Below are 21,235 nucleotides of genomic sequence, written 5' to 3'. Positions count from 1 at the left end.
ATAGTGAAGGGCTCAGACAAAAGTTCTGTTAGCATGCTTAAGTTGGGCCATATAGTCAGTAGAGTGCTTGCCTAGCATGCATGAGGCCCTAGATTTGACCTGTAGCACATCATCAGCCAAGCTTGATGACTCAAGCCTCTGATCTTCGCGCCGGGGAGATGGAGGCAGCAGGATCAAAAGTTTAAAGGTCATTCTCAACTACATAGGGAATTGGTGGCCAGACTAAGCTACAAGAAACCCTGTTTCCAAAATTATACCTAAGAAGCCATTGAAGTGTAAAGTGGATTTGGGGACACTGGAGAAGATAAGGGGTTATACTATTTTTTTAAGACAAGGTCTCACTACCTTTCCCAGGCTGGCTTCAAACTCCTGGGCTCAAGTGGCCATCCAACCTCAGTCTCCCAGGTAGCTGGAACTTGGAGCATATTTGTCCTTTTGTTATTCTTAAGTTTTAAGTTCAAGTATATAGGCATGGGTTTCATCATGGCTTCGTCATAAGTGCATCTGTCTTGCTCTTAACTTTAATGAAGGAAATATCTGTTCCAAAACTTGTTAACAAACAATGTTTTGCAGTAAAAATGCATGCTTTTAGATACTTCCCAAATATGAAGTTTTTAATCCTTCTACAATACTAAGATGAAGACACTGAGGTTCAGAGAAGCTAAGTGATTTGTTCAAGGTCACACAGCCAAAAGGTACCCGAACAAAGATTCAAACTTCCACTCTCTAGCTTTAGACTACCAGTCTACCACGGTTGTTAAGGATGGAGTTTTCTATAGATTTCTAAGATACTCAAAGTAAAGCATTGTGTCCTTAATTCCTAATTTCTTAGAAGATACTTTTAGGTTTTTTTGTTTTTGTTTTTTTGTTTGTTTGTTTGGTTGGTTGGTTTTTGTTTTAGTTCATTGGTTGTTTTTGATTTTTGAGACGGGCCTTGCTACAACCCCAGGCTAACCTCAAACTTAGTATATATACCAGGCTAGACATGAACTCAGGCTACTCCTTTCTCACCTTCTCAATTGTCATAATTACAGGTATCATCACGCCCAGCCCTTCATATAGGCTTCTGGAAACAGAGAGTTCATCAGTTTTCTCAAATCTATTGAATTCCATTTACAAAAATGACCATATAATTTTGCTTTTTAATATGCAAATACAATGAATTGTATTGACACATTTCCTAATGGAGAATCAGCCTTAAATTTCTGGGATTTACCATACTTGGCTAAAACCTACTTGTTGTTTTCTTCTTTCAAAAGTAGAAGGCTGGTGCACTGCTAGTGTACTTAGAAGTTTTGTAGTGTTGCCTTTCTGTCCATCCTACTATTTCAGATAGGGGTAATAATAACCTTGGGAAGGCAAGGAGAAAATTCTCAGCATTTTCAATGCTCTAAGGCAGAGTTGGGTGAGGGATCGTATGCTCCTTAAATGCATTATACAGTTTACCATTAAGTCTGTGTGTATGCACATGAAGGGAAAGAAGATGTGTATCTTCCATTCTATTTCAATTTCCTCTCCAATTCTGTCCATTCTCATGCTGTCCACCTAGATTCTAAATGTACTGGCATACATATTAACATAAAATATCTGTCACTTATAATTTATGCCCTTACACACCTACTAAGACTATTTAACATTCTTCCTCACTTTTTCTGCATTCTGTCTTCCTCTCCTTTCCACTATTTTGTGTTTTTTTTCACTCCTTAGTGAGTTGTTCTTTAAACAAACTTACTAACTTTCACTTATGTTCATGGTCTTCCCAAAGACCAGCTTTTGCTTGCATTGATCAGCTTTCCATTTAGGACTGTGTATTTTATAAATCTTTGTGTTCATGTGCCTCAGCAAAGCTTACTCCTACAAAGCCCATCTGTGTGGAGTAGACTCTCCCCGGTCCCTTGCTCACCCGGCCTCCTCCTACTCATTCTTCAGTGTATGCATCATGTCTTTCAGGAAGCCTTCACTGACTCTCCAGAATGATTTAAGTGCTCATCCTCTGGCCTCCCCCAGCAACTTCTAGCTCTTATCGTCCTGTGTTATAATTAGTGATCTGTTTGTCTCTCCCTTCCCTACCAGACTATGAATTCCTTGAGAGCAGGGACCATGTCCAGGACATAATTGTATCTCTAAGTACCTAACACAGAATTTGACATACAAAGTAGGAATTCTAGTGGAAATTTGATTGAAGAAAGTGGCCCAGCCATGAGCTAGCAGGCAAATGCAATGAAGGATTTCCTATTACAGTCTGCTTTTCTGTCTGAGGTTTGGTTTGGGGGGGGGGTTGTTTTGTTTTGTTTTTAACATAGTCTCACTCTATAGCCCAGGCTGGTCTTCAGCCCAGCCCTTTACTGAGTTCATGGTAGTAGTAGGAGACTGCTACAGCCTCATAAGTACTGGGATGGTAGGCATGAGCTGCCTCACTGGGTGACTTTCTTTTGTTGATTTTTGGAAAATAAATTCCTTTCAAGGTATCATGCCAATGGCCATCCCTTGGTGAGATACTCTGCCCTATTCCTTCTTCACCCCTGCACTCTCACAGAGATCTGGTGAGTTCAGCTCCAAAGGATGCATGGCCAAAAGTGAGCCCTAACAGGACGGGGCCAGCAGCAACTGCAGTGACAGCCTGCAGCCTGCCTCGTGGCTTTGCTCTTCCCCGAGCGTTATTCCTGCGGTGGGGCCTTCTCTGAAGGGAGGTGGAAGGGTTTCATGCCTTCTGCTTCTCTCCTTTCCAGACTCATCTGAAATACCCTTCCCTCTCTATTTGTCTTTCCTCAGCTCCCTTCTCTAATTCACTAGCGACCCTGTAGACTTTTCTAACTTGTACCCAGAGGTGTTTTGAAAATGTGAACTGAAATAGTAGTTTGTGAAATTGGCAACACCCGTGCACGGCTGCCCTAGGTTTTCTTCTGGAAACTTCTGTGGTTAGCAGTCAGATCCAAAGAAAGCAGAATGCAGGCTGAACAGAAAGAGAGGCATAGAAAAATCAGAGAATACCATCGACATTAGGGCTGGCTCCTACCCACTCCTCAGCCTTCACCTCCACCCCAAGCTAGACTGTTTCTCAAGACAAAAATCAAACTTTTGACTGAGAGCTTTCTTGTTCACTGTGAATTTACTTCCTAAGAAAGATAGTCTCACTTTGTCACACCATCTGGGTTTCTTCTTCAAGGAAGGACTTATAAAACTAAAAACAAAACAAAACAAATAAACAAAAACCTTCGAAGAGCAAAATCACTCTGAAGGGAAATCAGAGGGAGCAGGCTTCAAAGTACTTTGTGCCACCTACTTAAGACAGAACTAAGGGAAGAGGTGTGAGCCATGAAGGGCCATGTGGTCCCCAGAGATGCTGAAGAAGCATAATGGGCTTATGCTAGTCTACCTCCAATGTCCAGGCCATATTTTATGTGTGAGATTTCATTCACCCATCCGTTCTTCCATTGCACAAACATTTGCCAAACACTTCCGATGTTCTAGAAAACACAGTGCAGGGGATTCATCACTCTAGAGATGGAAATTCCCACACAACCCCTCAAATTCTTCCTTTATAGATATAGTTGCAACTTCTTCACATCTCTAAACTTTGAGGTGTGGTAAGTGATGGGCAAGAATGGGCCAAATTATAGTGATAATGGTGTATATATACCATTAAAACATATATAAACAGAACCATATATAAACAAAACTACGGGATCAGTTAAGTATGGCTAAAGAGAGCAGAATACAGAGGAAATGGCCCTGTGGCACGGAGGTGAGACGGCTGGGGGAAGCCTGATAAATGCTTTCTTTGCATTGCACCCCCCTGTCTGAACAACCTGGAGACTTGGTTTGGAGCAATGTTCCCCTCTGCTGCTCTGGCTACACACAGCGTGTGGACAGCAAACGCTTTCTCCCACCCGTAGGCCAGTTCACAGGGGCTCTGTGGGAGCACCAGGTCACCTGAAATTGAGGGGAGGCAATCTAGTCGGAGCTAAGGAGGGTGTACTTCTTGCTGTCTGTGCTACAGTTAATCCATTGCCATCTGTCTTTCTTTTGCTGACTCACTGCTTTCATTTGGGTTGGCAGGTCTTTTGCTGTTGGCTGCAGTCTTTAACTGTTTACAGAGGGCTGAGATGGATGGAGAATTAGGGGCTTTGCATTCATTCCCTCAATGAAATCCTACCCAGGTACTGTGGGCCTCTTGTCGAGGGGCTGAGGCCAAGGCCCTTGGATTTTGATGGATGGTGGAGATTAAGTGTAGGGTAACACATCATTTAGTCTGATTGCAAGGCCAGATTTCTCCCAAGTGCTGCCAAATGAGCTGGGAGGTCATGTGAATTGTCTGCCCAAGCACAAGGGAGCACCATGCCTTTTAATTAGAACAAGGATGAATGATACGTGAGGCTTTGGTTTGTCAGAGAACTTGGAGTGCCTAAATTCTATATTTCATTCAAGGAAGCCATACAGGCAGACCATTTTATCTCCATGCTCCACCACACCTCTCCAAAATGTACTTTTCTACACTTGGCATCTCCTCAGCATTTGGCTTCCGTTGTGCACCGTCCTTGGCTTTGACTGCCCTTCTGGAACTGCCCCTCAGCAACTCTGGAGAGATCTGTTCTTTATTTCAGTGAGTGATAAGCTCATCCAGGTGAAAACTTTGGTAGCCTTCACAGAGCTGAATGTGATGACCATACATTGGCTGTTCAAGCTGGCACACTTTTATGGGGGGAAACCATTGTTATTACTAATGACACTGTTAAGTCAACATGAATAGGTACCTCCTGAGCCAAATCGGTCCCTGTGTTTCCTCTACATAAGGCTCTGGGTTCCTTTTCTCTTTTTTGTCTTCCTATCCCAACCAGGAATGATCAACACTAAGGCTGGGTAGGTATGGGTATGCCAAGAGACCCTCAACTCCCTGCTCCCCAGAAATGACCTAGTGCTGACAGAAGATGGTCTTGAAAAGGTTAAGGTAGATATGAGCCCACTTTCATCTTAGTGTAAGTCAAACTCCTTGGTATCTTAGCAGTCATTTTATCAGACAACCTAGAAGCGTGGCCGTTGAGTTTCTGCAGTTGTTAAGGCAAATGGTGGCTCCCCTCACATCATCTTTCCCCAGGATCTAGAAGCCGTAAAGAAAAATGGAGGTTAGAAAAACTTGTTCTTCAGAAATTTACCATTATATAGGCAAGCTACCCCATGGAGGTGGCTTTTAAAAATCACCAACCCCAGAAAGTGTTTTCTATCAGTGTGGAGGAATTAAAAAATGACCTCCATACATTGGAGCCCTCTTCTATCACTAACAAATCAATCTGAAGCTCTGAAATGATTAAATATATAGTGACCATAGAACTTACCAGATCCACTCCTAGCTGTATCCCAAGAGAACTGAAAACAAATGTCCATGAATGCCTGTGGTCAAGATGGGAAGAACTCAAATGGCCCTCATCTGATGAGTGGATAAGCAAAGATGCCACACTCATATAATGGGATGTTATTCACACCCCCAAAATGAAATGCACGTATATTCCATAACTATAATAAATCTTAAAGTCATTATTCTAGGTGAAAATTCTCATCACCAGATACACCATATTGCTTCTGTTTTATGAAATGGAAGAAAAGGCCAATCCTTAGAAAGAGAAAGTAGATTAGTGGTTGCCTAGGACTAGGCAGCCTGGGGAATTCAGGGCTGGGACAATAATAGCTAAATAGGGCAAGTTCCTCTAGGAGGCTGAGGATATTCTGGAAATGATTGTGGTGATGGTTGCACAATTCAGAATATACAAAACCCACTGAATTGCATACTTTAAATGGAAACATTGCATAGTGTATAACATATATCTCAATAAAGCTGTGAAAAATTGACCTCCAATACCAGCCACCTAATGTAGGCTCTCATTGCTCAGTAAGAACATGGACAGTCCCTTCTAGACAGTTTTCAGGCTGGAGAAATGATAAGCACAAACTTGGACAAATGCCTCATAAGTAAAGGCCAGTGAAAGGAAGCTTTCTCAATACCCACAAACCTTTGGGACTTTCCTTAATGGCTTTTTAATTTTCTTTGAGACAGAGTCTTACTAAAAGCCTAAACTGGCTTCAAACATGTAATCCTCCTGCCTCTGCCTCCCTAGAGCTGGGATTACAAGCATGTGCTGCTCTGCCCAGCTTGACTAGCCTTTGTAGAAACACCACACCCTAATGTTTTAGGCTATCCCACTCAGATCCCCTGGAAGATGTTCAGTAAGAAGAAGTAACTTGCCTGTGTCACAGAATTTGTCAGTGGCAAAACAAAAACAAAAAACAAAAACAAACAAACAAACAAACCCCCCAGAATCTGGCGCTCCGAAGACCTACTCCTTGAGGGTTCTCCTGCCTAACCTCTCCCATTCTCCTAGCCTCTGCAACACAGTCCCTTTAACATTTCTGCTGCAACTCGGAAGGAGCCAAGTCTGAGAACCCAAGCACAAAAGCAGGGGAATTTACCATTCTGCAACTACAGTACAATTTCCCCAAATAGTGGGTCAGGAAATCAGCATTATAAGTCTCCCAAGACCAGGATGTGGACAGAGTACAGAATTTGACCCCTGGTACAACTAAATTTGTGGAATAGTCACATGCTTTTCTTTATACTGTATTTGGTGGAATTAGGAGAGAAAAATAATATTCATCTTAGGAAAACCTTGGTAACTGCAGATTTGCTGGCAACCTTATTTCCTCTCGCTTTCTTGGAAGAAACCAAACGAAAAAGCAGCTGTACAAATTAGCCCTGACCAGCAGGCCCGGGACCAAAACAAAACAAAGCTAAGAAAAAAAATAATAAAGCCCCAAACAAATCAGGCTAAATATTTAAATCAGAAAGGAAAATATATCCCACTTTCTGCCAACTGGAGCTCTTGAAACACAAACCTCCACTTGATTATCGGCTTGATGTCCTCTTTCCAGGTTACGAGCAAGTTGGGGGAAAAAATTTGAAACCCCTTCATCTGCATTCCCAGATTTCCCCAACGATCCTGTCTTATGGCAGGGCAATCATTTTTCATGCTCCTTGGAGTCAGATCAGTCCCATAGTAAAAGATGTGCTTCCCAGGTCAGCAGTCAACAGACACTGTGTTCTAGGCACTGCGTGGGTGTGGAGGAAGACAGGACATGGAGGAGACATGATGCCTCCCTGCTAGACGCAGGTAAGAGGAAGGACAAGGGGACAAGTGGATGTTGACTCACAGGGACTAGTCTTTCAGGAATAGAGATTTAAAGGGAATGGTGGGCATTTGGTTGAAAAGGGCTGGAATCAAATTGTGGAGGCAATGTAGCGTGTTAAGGAGATGAGTGGCCGATGAAAACCATGCTGGGGAAGTCTACTCCTCACCGTTCTGTCAACATTGGGTGAGATGTTCTCCTCTTGACTCCATGAATCCCTTGGCCTGATCATAGCCGTCTCCACATTTTCCTATAATTTGCTGCTGTCTTGCATTCCTTCCCTTCAAACTGAATTCCTTGTGGAAAGTGCTTCTGTCTGGTTGTTTGCACATATCTCTAATAACTGAACAAAGGGTTCAGCATGTGGTTGATGTTCAGGAGATGTTTGATGATGGGCCAGAATAGAGTAGAAAAATGGAACTTTAGATGGCGGGAAGAGCTCCCTGCAGAAGAAGTCAGGCAGAGGAAAGCAGAAGGATGATTCTCTGGGGCAGGTCTAAGGAACTACAAGAACAGAGGACTGGGATGCAGATAAAAAGATGGGCGCTCGCTTAATACTGCTGACCTGACAATATAAAGCAAAATGTTTGTGGGGCATTTCCCATGATGCAGTGCAGTGGGTCCTACACACCACCACAGGGTTAACCGACCCCGCTTCCACATTGCAGACCAATCAGTCATGGGCCCAGTTGTCTGAGGGGACTCTGTTCCTTTTGTCCTCTTCATGTCTAGAGGTGAAGGGAATGGAATAGACCACTGTTGACGGCCTTTACCCAGCTGTCTCTTGCTGGCTACGCTGAGGACCCAGAGATCTAGAGCTGACCAGTAAGATTCAGCTGGGGTGGGGGGGATGCTGTGCCACAGCCCCCTTAATCCTATGCCCTCCACCCAGCTCCCACCACCTGGAGGTGTCACACAAAGATATTCCAAGCAAAGGAAAGCCCCAGCCCAGAAACAGCAGACTCCTTTTTCTCCTCCATGCCTGTTCCGTTCCTCCTTCAGTCTTTCTGCTGCCCGCAGAGTGGGGTGGGGTGGGGAGTGGGGGGTTGTGAGAGAAAACCATGGAACTTTTCAAAATCCCATTTTCCAACAGCTAAATCAGATTCATTCTGTGTCTCCTGCACAGACTGCATTCGTCTGGGTAATGTAAACACTGTGAGGCCACAGCTGTCTGCCAGCTGCAATGTTGAAGCCCATTTCAGGGGGCATGAAAAAACCTGTCTGTAACCATCACAGATGAGAAGTGTTAGCTAATGAATGGGCCCTGCTGAGACCAGAGCCCAGCTGAGTTATTTCAGTCTTGGGCCTTAGCAGAGATTTTTATTGGGTAACACATTTCAAATGCTCCAGTCACTCTTTAGACCCCAGACTGCAGCCCATTGCTCAATCTCCCCCACTCTACCTCCCTAAAAAAAACTTAATTTACTCCAGAGACATTCCTGGTGGCAGCTCAAGAATCTTGGTGTTTGGAGTGCTGGGTGATTGGTTAAGGAAGGTACAGTGGGGTCTTAGAAATGCCATGGGTCTCCTTAGGTCCCCTGCAGTAGTGCAAAGAACAGCTCTTTCCAGAAGCAAGGCTGAGCGTGCCTTCTAGTTGGGCTGGTCAGCATGAAGCAACCTAAGAGACAATCAGGTTGGAGCTGGACATCAGTGTTTTGACTAGACCTAAACTGATAGGTTGTTGTTGTGTTTTCCATTCTTAAAAAGTGTGTGTGTGTGTGATGTGATGTGATGTGCATGTGTGTGCAGTGTGCATGTATGGTGTACGTGTGTGCATGTGTGCTTGTGTGTGAGTGTATGTACATATTGGAGTATGGGTGACACATGCCACAGAATACACGTGGATGTCAGAGGACAACCTCCACTGTCGGTCTTCCCATTGCACCTTAAGACAAGGTCTGCTGTTGGTTGTTGTTGTTGGCCACTGGGCATGCCAGGTTAGCTGGCCCCAAAGCATCTGTGGATTCCTCTATGTCTATCTCCCACCTCACCATAGGAGCACTAAGATTGTAGGCATGTGTTCCTAGGCTTTGTGTTTCTGTGGATTCTGGGATTGGAATTCTGGGCCTGATGTTTGTTTGACAAGTACTTGCCTGGCTGAGCCATCTTTCTGCCCCTTAAGCTGATAGTTCTTGCTGGCCCCTTGCCCACTCTACTATTCTTCCTCTTCCTCATCCTCTGTAGGTTCAGGTCAAAGAGAAGGATAGCAAAGCCAAATACCAGGTAGGACAAGATGAGAGCTACAGCCCAGCCATTTTGCTGGGTATCTGCCTAGCGTATGACCAAGACTTCTCAGATTGCCCTAGAATACAAGTGGGTGACCGATTATCAACCCTGTAGATGAGAGGAATCCGGAAGAGAATTAAGGGCTTAATACAAGCCAGTGGTTTTGTGGTAATAAAATACAAATTACATAAAATTTACTACTTTAACAATTTTCAAATGCACAGTTTACTACTCTTCAGTACATGAAGTACATTATTGTATCAGCATAACCTCTGCCTAGTTCTGTGACATTTTCATCACCCCAGAGAAGACTCCCATATGCTTTAAACATTCATTCCTCACCCCTTCTCCCAACAGCTGTTGGAAACAACTGATGTGCTTTCTGGCTATGAATTCACTTATTCTAGATGTCTCATTTAAGTGTAATTGTGCAATGTGTGGTCTTTGGTGTGAAGTCAGTCTTTTTTGAGTGCCTACTGTGTGCTAGCCGTCAGAATCAACACGAGGACTGAGCCTTGGATACACATCTGCTAACAGCGACTGCTGTATTTGGGGTAGTGCTTAACTCATGAGTGGTGGGTGTATGCTGGGGACTTATTTGAACCATCCTTTTTGTCTTCATAACAGCTCTGAAGTAGGAAATAGTAATATCCCTTAGTTAAAAGATCAGTAGTCCAAGGCTTAAAGAAATTGAACAAGTAGACCTAGTTTGCACTGGTAATTAAGATTCCAACTTGAGTCCTTCTATCATTTATCATTTAGCCCTACTTAGACCCACCCTGTTTACTTAGCGACGACATACCTACTTCCTTTGTGTTATGTGCTGTATGACCCAATTTGCCCTCCCTGCCCCCCCCCACTTAAATCCCTACTGTGATAATACCATGCAGGAGAATAATCTCAGTGGGCTCTTGTGTTGTCAGAGGTTAGAGCCTAGCATAAGGGCTGCCTCATGCTAATGTAGCTCAGTGGTAGAATCCTCAGCCTGGCATCACCTCCAACACTACCAAGAGGGTGGGAGTGAGATCATATGTCTAGCCTGAGTGTCCTAGTGTTCACATGCCCTTGGGCACACCCAGAGCTTTTTCATTCATAGAAGTCAGATACAAACCCCCTTTCTCTTGTTCATGAGAGCATATGGGAATGGTATCGAGAGGTGTTTATACCAAGATCTTTGAATCTCCTCAGTTTTTTGTCTTTCTTTTTTTTTTGTTTGTTTTTTTTTTTTCAAGACAGGGTTTCTTTATGTGGCCCTGGCTATCCTGGAACTCACTTTGTAGCCCAGGCTGGCCTGGAACTCATAGAGATCCGCCTGCCTCTGCCTCCAGAGTGCTGGGATTAAAAGTGCACCACCACCACTTAACCAGACTAGTTTTTGTTTTTGTTTTGGTTTTTTTATAGTTCTTTTGAGATACAGTCTTTTTATACAGTCCCTACTGGTCAGAAGTGCAAGATTTTCCTACCTCAACCTCCCAAATTCTGGGATCCTGAGTGTGTACCACAAGCCCAGCTCATATCTCAACTTTAAAATAATGACCGACCACATCTGACAGGGACTCTCATGTTCCAACTGCCTGCACAGGACATCAGACCAACAGCAGAACTTGGGGAAAGAGAAAATGGAAATGGGAGTTGTTCCATCATATCATAGACTCCAGGATGTGTGTTTAAAAGATCCAGAAATGGGGGCAGCATTCAGGAGAGTTCAATGGAACTAAAAGAGACAAATAGTGATACTCAACAGCCAGCTTCTATAAGAAGAAGAAGAATGGTGCGGCCTGAATTCAAATAAGCAGAACAGATGTGCCTCGTGTGTTATGAGTTGAAAATCTTTCCTTCATGTGGGATCAGTTAAAAATCAAGCTTGGGACTTGGTGTATGTTTAATATAAAAACTCTCAATAAAAAGACTCTAGGGACAAAATCCAAGCAAGGGCATGCTACAACCACCAGTGCTAATAATCTAGCAGTCAGCATTTGTGTGTGAGAGGCTAAGGCAAGCAAATGTGTGAGGCTGCCGGTTACTGAGAGTGGAGGTGGTGATAGAGAAAAATGCTCCTTACCATCAAAGCTGAGCGGAGTTCAACACACAGACTCTTCCTACATACATGACATTTAGAACGTGAGCTGAGCTGAGCTGAGTTCCAGGAGCAGTGGGGGAGGAAACACCAAATCTATTTATTTATTTATTTTATTTTATTATTTTATATTCTCTCTCTCTCTCTCTTTCTCTCTCCCCGCATGGCTGGTCTGGAACTTGCTATGTAGAACATACTGGCCTCACAACAATCCTCCTGCCTCTGCTGCTCTGACTCCTGCTATAAATCAAGTCCATTGATTCTTATGACAGTTAATGTGGAAGAGAAGAATTTTCAAAAGATGAGCTCTGAGAAATACATGAACCTATCCCACAGAATAGTTAATTCCAATTTGAATCAGCCCAGTTCAGGTACTGGGACAGGTATGGAGAAAGAAAGGCAGGCAGAATGTCTGCACTCAGAACTTCAGGCATTTAATTATTTTATTTATTTCTCCACACCAGAGAAGAACCCAGCACGAGAACTGGGAGACAGACCAGGATCACACACACAGTCTCACTCTGATGATGCAACAACAAATTGGCATATGCTTCCACATCACAGCTAACAGCCCTCTCATTTTAAAGAAGTCATGGAAGAAAATAGCTACCCGATCCAACAGAAGAGAAATGCAAAACAGACAGCCACAAAGAAGTCTTGATGGAGTCAGGAAAGGGTTGAGGATTGGGAGAAGCTGTCTAACAAGGCCAGGCAAGAAAGAGTGAAGCAAACTAGTGAGGGCAGCCGGAAGCCATGGAAGGGAGGTCGGATGATCACAGTATAGAGAGAGACTCCTTAAAGGGCGAGGCCACCGGGTACTTAGACATAGTAACTAAACCGGGCCATGTAAAGGAGAGGGACAGGTCTTGTGATGCAAATCAAGAAAAACCTAAAAGGGCAAGATTAGTGTCCATAGAGGGTACTGAATGTACAATAAACATGAAGAAAATACAAAAATCTCATTCCAGAGAGTGTTATGAGGTTACAAAGAATTTCTCAAAGAACAAACCTATTTCTGGCCTATCGACAATAATAACAATGTTCATAACAGCTAACCCTCCTAGAGTACTTTCTATATGCCAGGCATCACACGAAGTGAGTCCACTATGTTTAGCTTTTTTGGTTTGGGTTTGGGTTTTGATCTCCTCCTTCTAGCCTTATTTTTTCATCCTAGGGTAGTGACATGAGCACTACATCCTTTCTTCAGATGAGGAAACAGTCCCAGAAAGTTCGAGTCACTTGTCCTAAGTCCAGCAGTCAGTGCCGGCTCTCCTCACCGCTCCCGAGCTCCTTTACCTCTTAAACACGTCCCCTGGCCGGCCTCTGCCAGCATGCTGGTAGAGTTAGTTAGCACTCTTCCTCTAGCAGAAGAGAGCTTTGACCGAAGGGAGGTTTTACAACGCTCTTTCTGATTGGAAGCAAAGATGAACGGGGAGATCGATGCCCTGGAATCAAGGAGCCATTGGGAGGCTGAATCAGTGAAAGGGAATGAAAAGAAAGGATTCTGAGAAATCGCTGCAAAGAGCTGACAGGCAGCGGGAAGGTATAGTTTCTTACCATGCCTGGCTTGGCCTTCCTCGTTTGCGAGACAGAGAGTTTCCCGAAACAGGGAAAATAAATCTGTCTTACACTTGTGACTTGTGTGTCTGCTAAGAATCCCATTCCAGGGAAGTACCATTTTGCCAATACTGTTTCGGTGACCACCTGAGTTGTACATGTTGGGGGTGGGGATTACATATGCAGGACCCAGCCCCAGAAGTCATATTTCTAGGCTGAAACCTAATTTATGGCCTGGAGATGTAGCTCAGCTAGTAGAGTCCTTGCCTAGCATGCATGAAGTCCTGGGTTCAATCCCCCACACTGCATAAAATTAGGCATGGTTGGCACATGCGTGCAGTGCCAGCACTTGAGAGGTGGAGGCAGGAAACCTCAGAAGTTCAAAGTCATTCTCTACTATTCGGTGGGTTTGAGGCCAGCCTTTGCTACCTAACATGAGATCCTGTCCTAGAAAGAGAGGGAGGAAGTATTTTCAATATTGGTAAACTTGTATGTGTGGGGGAAGATCCTCATAGTGGAATTAATGTTATTGTAAATTTGGGGTAGGGAAAAGCCTCTATGGTAATAGGAAGGAAGAGCAGACATGGCTGTGTTCATCACCATTCCGAGTTCTAATTGAAAAGCACAAGGCCTTCCATGTCTTCTGTACCCACCACACGCCAAGTTCATGGAGACTCATTAACAGGAAGAAAGAACAGAAGGTATGCTACCCCTTTGGGAGTTGTTTTCAGTTGCTGGCGATCTGGTACCTCATCCCTCTTCATTACTTCCTTTTAGGGAAGAGGAGCTCTGCTGACATGCTGAACAGCTGCATGGCTGTGGCTGCCATTTAATGGAGCAGACAGCCTTTTGAGAGGTTCCTGGAGGAAAGCTGACAAACTGAAATGAGGGTGATTTTCAGCTACAGCAGCGACTTGACTTTCTTTGTTGTTGAGCAGGCTGACTATTGTTTAGACAGGGCATCTAAATAGCGTCTTTAAGATGGCTCCCAAAAGGAAGGGCAGAGAAACTGGAGTATTAAGCAATGATGTGGCCCTCCCTGTGATGATACCTCAGTATGCTGTAGCTGGAGCCACTGCTTGGCAAATCCCCAACAGCAACTACCTCTAGCCAGTGAAGCTTCCTGGTGCCCATGCCCAGATCATGGGCATCATGAACCAAGTGAAAAGGAGGGGCTGGGTGTGACTGGGGATAGAGAGAGTTGGGGCCAGTGCCTTTTCCAGATAGGATGCAACGGGGGCAAATGCAGAAAGCTTTCGGAGGTCCAACCTACAGGGGAAACAAGAGGCTTGCTTTAAATGCCCATAGAATGTGCTAGCATCTTATTCTCTCACTCAACAAAGATTTATGGAGAATCTACTATGTTCCAGGCACTATGATAGGCCCTGGTCATACAGTATTGAATAAAAGAGAAGCATCCCTGTGTCCTTATGAGGCTTATTGCCTCACAGGAGAGATGACCGAAAAGCAAACACACAAGTATTCAGTGTCATCCACTGGGGATTGGTTCCACAATGCCCCTATGAGTACACATTGAAATCTCTTATATAAAATGTTATAGTGTTTGCATATGAGCTTCACATCATCTGGGTACCTTTTATGATCTCCAGATTACTTATAATACCGAAGTCAATGTAAATGTTACACGAATAGTTGTTGTGCTCTGTGAGTTAGGGAGTGGTGAGTGGGTGGGGTGGCTGGACACGTTCAGCACAGTGCAACTTGTTCGAAAACACTGCATCTGCAGTTGCTTGAACCCATGGATGTGGAAAGCTGGCTTTGATTACTAATGGTAATGAGGCCTATGAGTTAGACCAAAAAAAAGGGGGGGGGGCTTGCAGAAAAGAAAATACACAGGTAGGGCCTGAGCTGAGATATCAGGATAGACAAATTCTGGATGAAGAGAAGGGAACTGTTCATTTCAGGAGCCAGAAGAAGAGCCTCCAAAACTGAGGAGAACATGGATGTGAAATCTGTTTGAGCATCAGGCTGTTGAAGCTACTGGTCAAGCAGGAAGGAGTTCCTACCTTCTCATTGGCAAGCCGAAGTGCTCTGGGTTTTGTGGGTCTTCAGGTTGGGTTCAGAGATCAACTGGGATGTTCCCAGAGAAGATCCCTGGTGACAGTGTGCTAATAGGTTCAGCCAGTTGGGTAAGATGAGCTTCCAAGAGATTGAGAAAGCCTACAGCCTCAGGGCCTCGCGCCCTGTGACTTGCGCTCCCACTGTGGCTCTGGATCTGCGGGGGGATGCTGATGCTGGCCTGCTGAGAGCTGGGCCAGCATTGGTTAGGGTTAACAGTTGAGGCAACACCCGGCTTTGGGAAAAGTACAGGCAGCAATGGAGGCCGAGAGCGAGAACTGGAGCCAAGGAAGCAGGCCCTGCCAACAACTTCCGTTCTCTCCCTTCCTCCCCACACTGCTGCCCACGGAGAGCCTGCGACTAGTTGTGGTGATCTGTTTGTTAACAATTAACAAAGAAGCAGGGAGCCCTTTTTGGCATTTTTTTTTCTGCCCAGAGGCCCCAGATTTCTCCCTATGAAACTGCCAAATACGCAACTTTGGGTGGATATCTGGCTGAATCCCTTTGAAGGGTTTGTCAGTGCCTAAAATGGAAATTGTTAGAAAGCAGAGGGAGGGCGCTTGCCAGCAACCATGAAATGGCAATGACCAAATCATTTATTTTTGCAATGAAATGTCATCCCTAACACTACAAAAGCAGATTTCTTTCTTTCTTTCTTTCTTTCTTTCTTTCTTTCTTTCTTTCTTTCTTTCTTTCTTTTTTTTTTTTTTTTTTTGAGCTTAGAAGTACTGACTACCTAGAAAATTCTTCCTAGGCGGACCTGTGTACCACACCCCCACCCACAAATACCCCTCTCTTTCACTTGCCTTGGTCTTACCTCCTGAACTAAGCTGCTTCAATGGATTGGAAATTTCGCTACAACCTGGGACGAATTAAGAGGTTGGCTGATTATGAAAGGTAATCAGACTTCAGGCATCCTATAAAACAAAGAGGAAGCTCATTTGCTTCTAAGATGGTGTGTGGTCGACTTTCTTCCCACATGGGAAAGTTGGTAGGCAGTAATACACTGTACCCCAAAACACAACGTGGATGTTTCAATGATCCATTCCAATCTTTCTATTGTAGCAGCACTTAAGTTTTTCTGTGTGTATTGCCTCAGCTAGCAAGCAAATGAGGCAGGATCTACAATTTGGAACCTTCTAGTTTTGTATTCTGGCACTTTTGTTCTGCACTTAAAAGGAAGAGACTGGAAAATACATTGTGGGTTGACACTAGGGAATGTGGATGATCTGCTGGTATTTCTTTGAAAACAGGCATTAAGCTACTGTTCCTTCGGGCCAGTTCCTGGGAGGCTTCAACCACAAACAAAGCCCCAGGTCTTTCTTCTAGTTTTTCCATATTGACTTCTGTATTGGGATTAGTGAAAATTTATACCACCATAAAATTTATTTTAAAGTAATATTTTATAAGCTTTGGCTTGAAAGCATTGCAGTAACATCTGCACACTCAAAATTAAAAAGGAAGATGGCTTCACTCAGCTTCATTCAAGCAAGCTTTGGGAATTCTCTTTCGATCACAGTCAACAGGCCAGATTTTGAGCAACTTGTTTTTTAAGTAGGCTTTCCTCAGTCATTAGTGTGCTTGTGTGTGATCCATTAAGGTAAGCAGACCTCGTGTAAGAAAAAAATACTGGTCCTAAGAGGGCTGTGAGAGATCGCCCGACAGTTAAGGTTAAGAACAGTTAAGGTTAAGAACAGTTAAGGTTAAGCACAGTTAAGGTTGAGAACAGTTAAGGCTGTTCTTCCAGAGGACAAGATTTAGCACCCATATTGTGCCTACCAACTATCTGTAACTCCAGTCCAGGGGATCCAATGCTCCCTTCCGGCTTCTGAGGGCACGGCCCACACACGGAACACGGACAGACCACCCAAAGGTGGCAGCTGCTTGCTCTGTCACTGCCTTTGAAAACCTAGTTTCTGCCCCTCTGTTAGGCATGACCTTTGGAACAGCCCACTGAAAAGTGTGGCTCTAATACAGGCGACTCTCTCTCCCAGACTCCCTTGTAAGATTAACTCATGAGGGAATAGTAGCCAACTTTGACATTTCCTGCCCTATCCCAGGCTTTAAAGTGTTCTCTCAACCCAGTCTCTGATACAGTAACCAGGACTCCACATCGGAGCAACTTGAGGCCATGACACTCTTCCCCCAGGAAAGGACCCCTTAAACTGTTTCACAGCTACAACTAATGTCTTCTGGCCTTTATTTTGTGGTTGTCTAAGAATTGAGCGGCTGCCACAGTCGTGGTAGAAGTTAGGTTCTTTCTCTCCTTGCTTTGAGCAAGCTGTAAAGTTTTGTTTCCTACTTTCTTTGGAATACAGAGAAACCATGGAGACAGTAATGGGTCTAAGTATCTGGTACCTGAACTACTCTATCGGGTTCAGTTGCCTGATCCATGACCAGAAGCACTGGGACTACACACGTTATTAGCTCTCCCCATACTCTGATATTTGACTAATCTAATAGACTTACCAGCAGAGAGAAATGTAGCTAAGTTTTCAATAGTTGCTTAGCTCCGGGGAAAGCTATTTTATACAGTGTCCTTTCTCTGTGTTTCCCTTTTAAGAGGAACACCCGACTCATTCTAGGACTATCACAGATCAGCAGGGGGAAAGTTGTTTTCTGGTTTTTCTCTCTGTGAAACCAAGAAACCAAGACCAGCACCAAACCTGGACAAGAGATGCAGAAATATGAGGCAGGTGGGGCAGTCAACTTCATCAGCACCCTCTTCCCTCCTCCCATGATGCTCGGAAGTGGTGATGAGTGACAGCTCCTCTGTTTATTAGCTGTTTCACCTGGAGAGGTTCATTACCACCGTGCACCTTTGTTTCCTCATCTATAAAATAGGAAATGACCATAATACTGTGCAGTGAAGTAGCAGGGCTAATTATTAGATGTGCAAGTGATGTGCACACAACAATGTCTGATGCACACCCATTAAGGGTTTGGCCAATGTCAGATGTTTTTGACCCTTGGTCTCCTGTATCCAGAGATGGATAGGGGAGTTTATATGGCTACATTATGCAGGTCCATCCTCTTCCGGTGTCTAAGATTCTCTGTAGCCTAGGACAACTCTGTGATCCTGGACACCGTCTGGCTGCTTCTGGAATATGTGATTTTTCTTCTCCCTGACAGCTAATGTTAGGTTTGTCCCCCTCCGTTCATGAGTCAGTGCCAGTGACCAAAAGAATGGAGAAACTTCTCTGATGAGGGGAGAAAGTGTGGTCAGTGAAACCTCGGGCATCAGCAGTTGTGGCCCACAGTTGCAGAGGCTTTAACAGAACACAGACTGGAGCCCTTAAAGTTGCCAAAGGATTCTTTGGAAAATAATGTTCCCCAGGGGTACTCCGTGTCTGGGGAGGTCCAAACAAGAGAAAACAGGCTGTGGTCAGGCACGGGGAGGATGTTTCACCACAGGTGGGAAAAAGATCTAGAAGATTCCCGAAACAGGTTCTGCAGTGTTTTCCCCAGGTAAACTGGGGAAAGAGCAGCTGGCCATCTGTCCTTGACTGTTCCACAGGTCACCAGAGCAGGAAGAACCCTTCGAAGTGATCTTATCGCAGCCTCTAATTTAAATAGGTGAATGTGAAGACCTGGAGAGAGGGGACAATTGCCCTATAGTTATATAGCAAATTATTGACAGAACCAGGATTTAAATCCTAAGCCAAAGATCACATTGTGGCACCATAGTGGTCTCTTAAAGTTACACAGACTGCTGTCTCTGCTCATTCTGGAATGCTCTGTAGTACAAACACACTAAAGAGTAAGTGAGGCCCACCCAGAAGGACTGAAAAAGGTATTGAGCAGGGCCCAAATTGCAATTCCTCTCGTTAGCCATCCGATTTGGGAGCTCCGGCTGGGCTGTCAAAGCGTTTCAGCCAAAGTGTTCCTCACTCAACTAACTGGTCTTCTTAACTTACCGTTGGAAAGCAGCTGCGGTTAAATCGGAGCTTGCTGACTCAGCCCATGGAGTAAGGATGACTAAACACAAGCATTTCCTGGGGGGGGGGGGATGGAAAACATCTCTCCGATGCATCTGGTTCGGGGAGCCTTTCTGAGCAGTCAGGAGCTAGCCCACCATGGGCCTGTGAGGAAAAGCAGCAGGCTGTCCCTGCTCAGCACCAAGGCAGCATTTGCAGATGTTTCCTTTCTTTCTTTTTAAACAATATCGTGGCTGTCTCGGCACCATTTTGGTCTGGCCAGCATTTGTGCGGGGCCTCCATCTGCCAACTAGTAGAGCCCAAAGCAGAGGGGAGCGGATGTCTCCTCTAAACTGGGGGGGCCTTGCACATTCCCCTGCTCAGAGGCCTTCCCCCAGGGGTGAATTGGGGCTGATCTGCTTTATCTCAAGGCAGTTTCAATCCCGAGCCCACCTTGAATCATTATGCTGACCGATCTGCAAACAATGTGAGCTGCCTTCTCTCTCCAGGGTGCACTCTGGGGAATTTGCAATCTGGAGTGAAGTTATCATGTTCAGGTCTGAATACCACACAGACATTGGACAACATTAGGACAAGAACACTGACCTTCAGTGGGATTGTGCACCAGCTTAAGGCATTAATCCAGTGAACCCAAAATTTGGATAAATATTTCAAGACTCTTGGCTGAGAGGGAGTCTGCCTCGAGCAATTAGAAAGTTGGAGACACCTGGTGCGTTTGGTTGCCTCAGGTTCGTTTTGCAGCTTGAGAGTTAGGAAAGGGGGCGGGAAAAGGGAGAGGGCGAACATACTCAGGCATCTTCTGAAAGCCATATATACTGGAACACTGCAGGCATCGAAGATTCACATCTAAGGGACCTGCCTCATCCTTTCCCTACCCCTTCCCTGGTGCTCCACACGGAGAAAACAGGACCAACAGCCTCAGAATTCTCAGAGAGCCAAAGATTTCTTTTTCTTAAAGTGAGTAACGACTTCTTATTACAATGGGGGAATGTTTGGGGACAAGTAACTTGGAGTGATGGAAATATAGCCTGGGGGAGAAGGAGAGAAAGGAGAGAGGGGAAAAAAAGGGTGTGGGGAGACAGGGCTAGTCCAGTGCTTTGCTGTGTTCTTTTGCTTTGCTAAGTCGGTTTCTAAGTCTGTACACACAAAAGAAAACACGCACAGGCTGCATGCAGTACCTGATCATAGCATGGCCTCTCTGCACGTTTTTCTGAGGACGGAAGAAGGAGAGGGAGCAAGGGAGTAAATGAATACACGACAAAACAATGAGGATTTGTGTGGCTCCTGGGACTGTCGGAAGCTTAAGTGAAATAGTGGTTGTGAGTTGTCATGTGTTCAGAAGCTTACTGGTTAACATTTTCTGTGGGTTCATTCGCTTCTGTGAGTCTTCCATGGCACCTGTCTGAGAGAGGAGCAGAGTAAGTGTCCTTTTTCTGCAGGGGGATTGGGACAGGATCTCACAATATTGCGCAGGCTGGCCTAGCACTCACTCTGTAGCGCATGGCTCTGCCTCAATTTCCCAAGCACATGGAAGCGGGACCTTCCATGGGCAGCTTTCACCGCTGTCTACTGGTGGGAAATGAAGCTCAGAGAGGTAAGGAGGTAATGCGTGATGGCCTAAGGGCTCTGGGGCCACTGTACTTTCCAACATATCACCTAGTCTCTTTCTTTCAAATCAAAATCTTTAAAGAGCAAAGTGCTGTGGAACATGTGCATCCGGTCTGTGCTTTGCGACTATTTGTGAAAGCTTAAACGTTGGAAGTGGATTGGAGAAGAAATAGCAGGCTGTAACTAACAATTCTACTAAAGATTACAGTGAGACCTTGTCTACTCACAACCCAAGAGGCCGGGGGAAATTGTCTTGGAATGACTTGGGTTGGGATTATCTAATATTTTTGTAAAAGAACAATGGGGCCTCTAGTTGGCAAGGAACTCACAGTTGCTATTTGGAATAACATGGGCTAAAGTAAGAAGGCTGACTGCCGACTCAGGTAGGTGAGGGAGCCAATGGATACCGAGTCTGCCGCTGTCGGGTCCCTGGCCCCTCATGAAGCCAGCAGTAGGAACAGACGTGGTCCAATCTATACAGCTTTTACACAGCGCATAGTGACCTCAGGTGCTGGCTGGGCTCTTAAGGTCAGGCAACCCAGTCTCCATCCAATGAAGTCACCCCTGTCTGTTA

The 21,235-nt window shown here is 44.9% G+C and overlaps 1 protein-coding gene across 2 annotated transcripts in view; it reads left to right on the top strand.

Moving 5' to 3' along the window:
- Positions 1-21,235, top strand: part of Plac1 (placenta enriched 1) — a 168,590-nt gene that overhangs the window by 104,537 nt on the left and 42,818 nt on the right. The window contains exon 1 of one of the 2 annotated variants that reach the window (XM_028887077.2): positions 19,832-20,010. The exons of the other annotated variant lie outside the window; for it this stretch is intronic. The gene's annotated coding sequence lies outside the window, so the exon portion shown is untranslated. Of the gene's footprint in view, positions 1-19,831; positions 20,011-21,235 lie in introns of those variants that run through there. 2 annotated transcript variants of the gene reach the window in all.

The sequence above is a fragment of the Peromyscus leucopus genome, chromosome X (assembly GCF_004664715.2).
Source record: "Peromyscus leucopus breed LL Stock chromosome X, UCI_PerLeu_2.1, whole genome shotgun sequence".
NCBI classification, from domain to species: Eukaryota; Metazoa; Chordata; class Mammalia; order Rodentia; family Cricetidae; genus Peromyscus; species Peromyscus leucopus.
The sequence above is the reverse complement of the archived record's forward strand: the minus strand, read 5'-3'. Positions and strand labels throughout refer to the sequence as shown.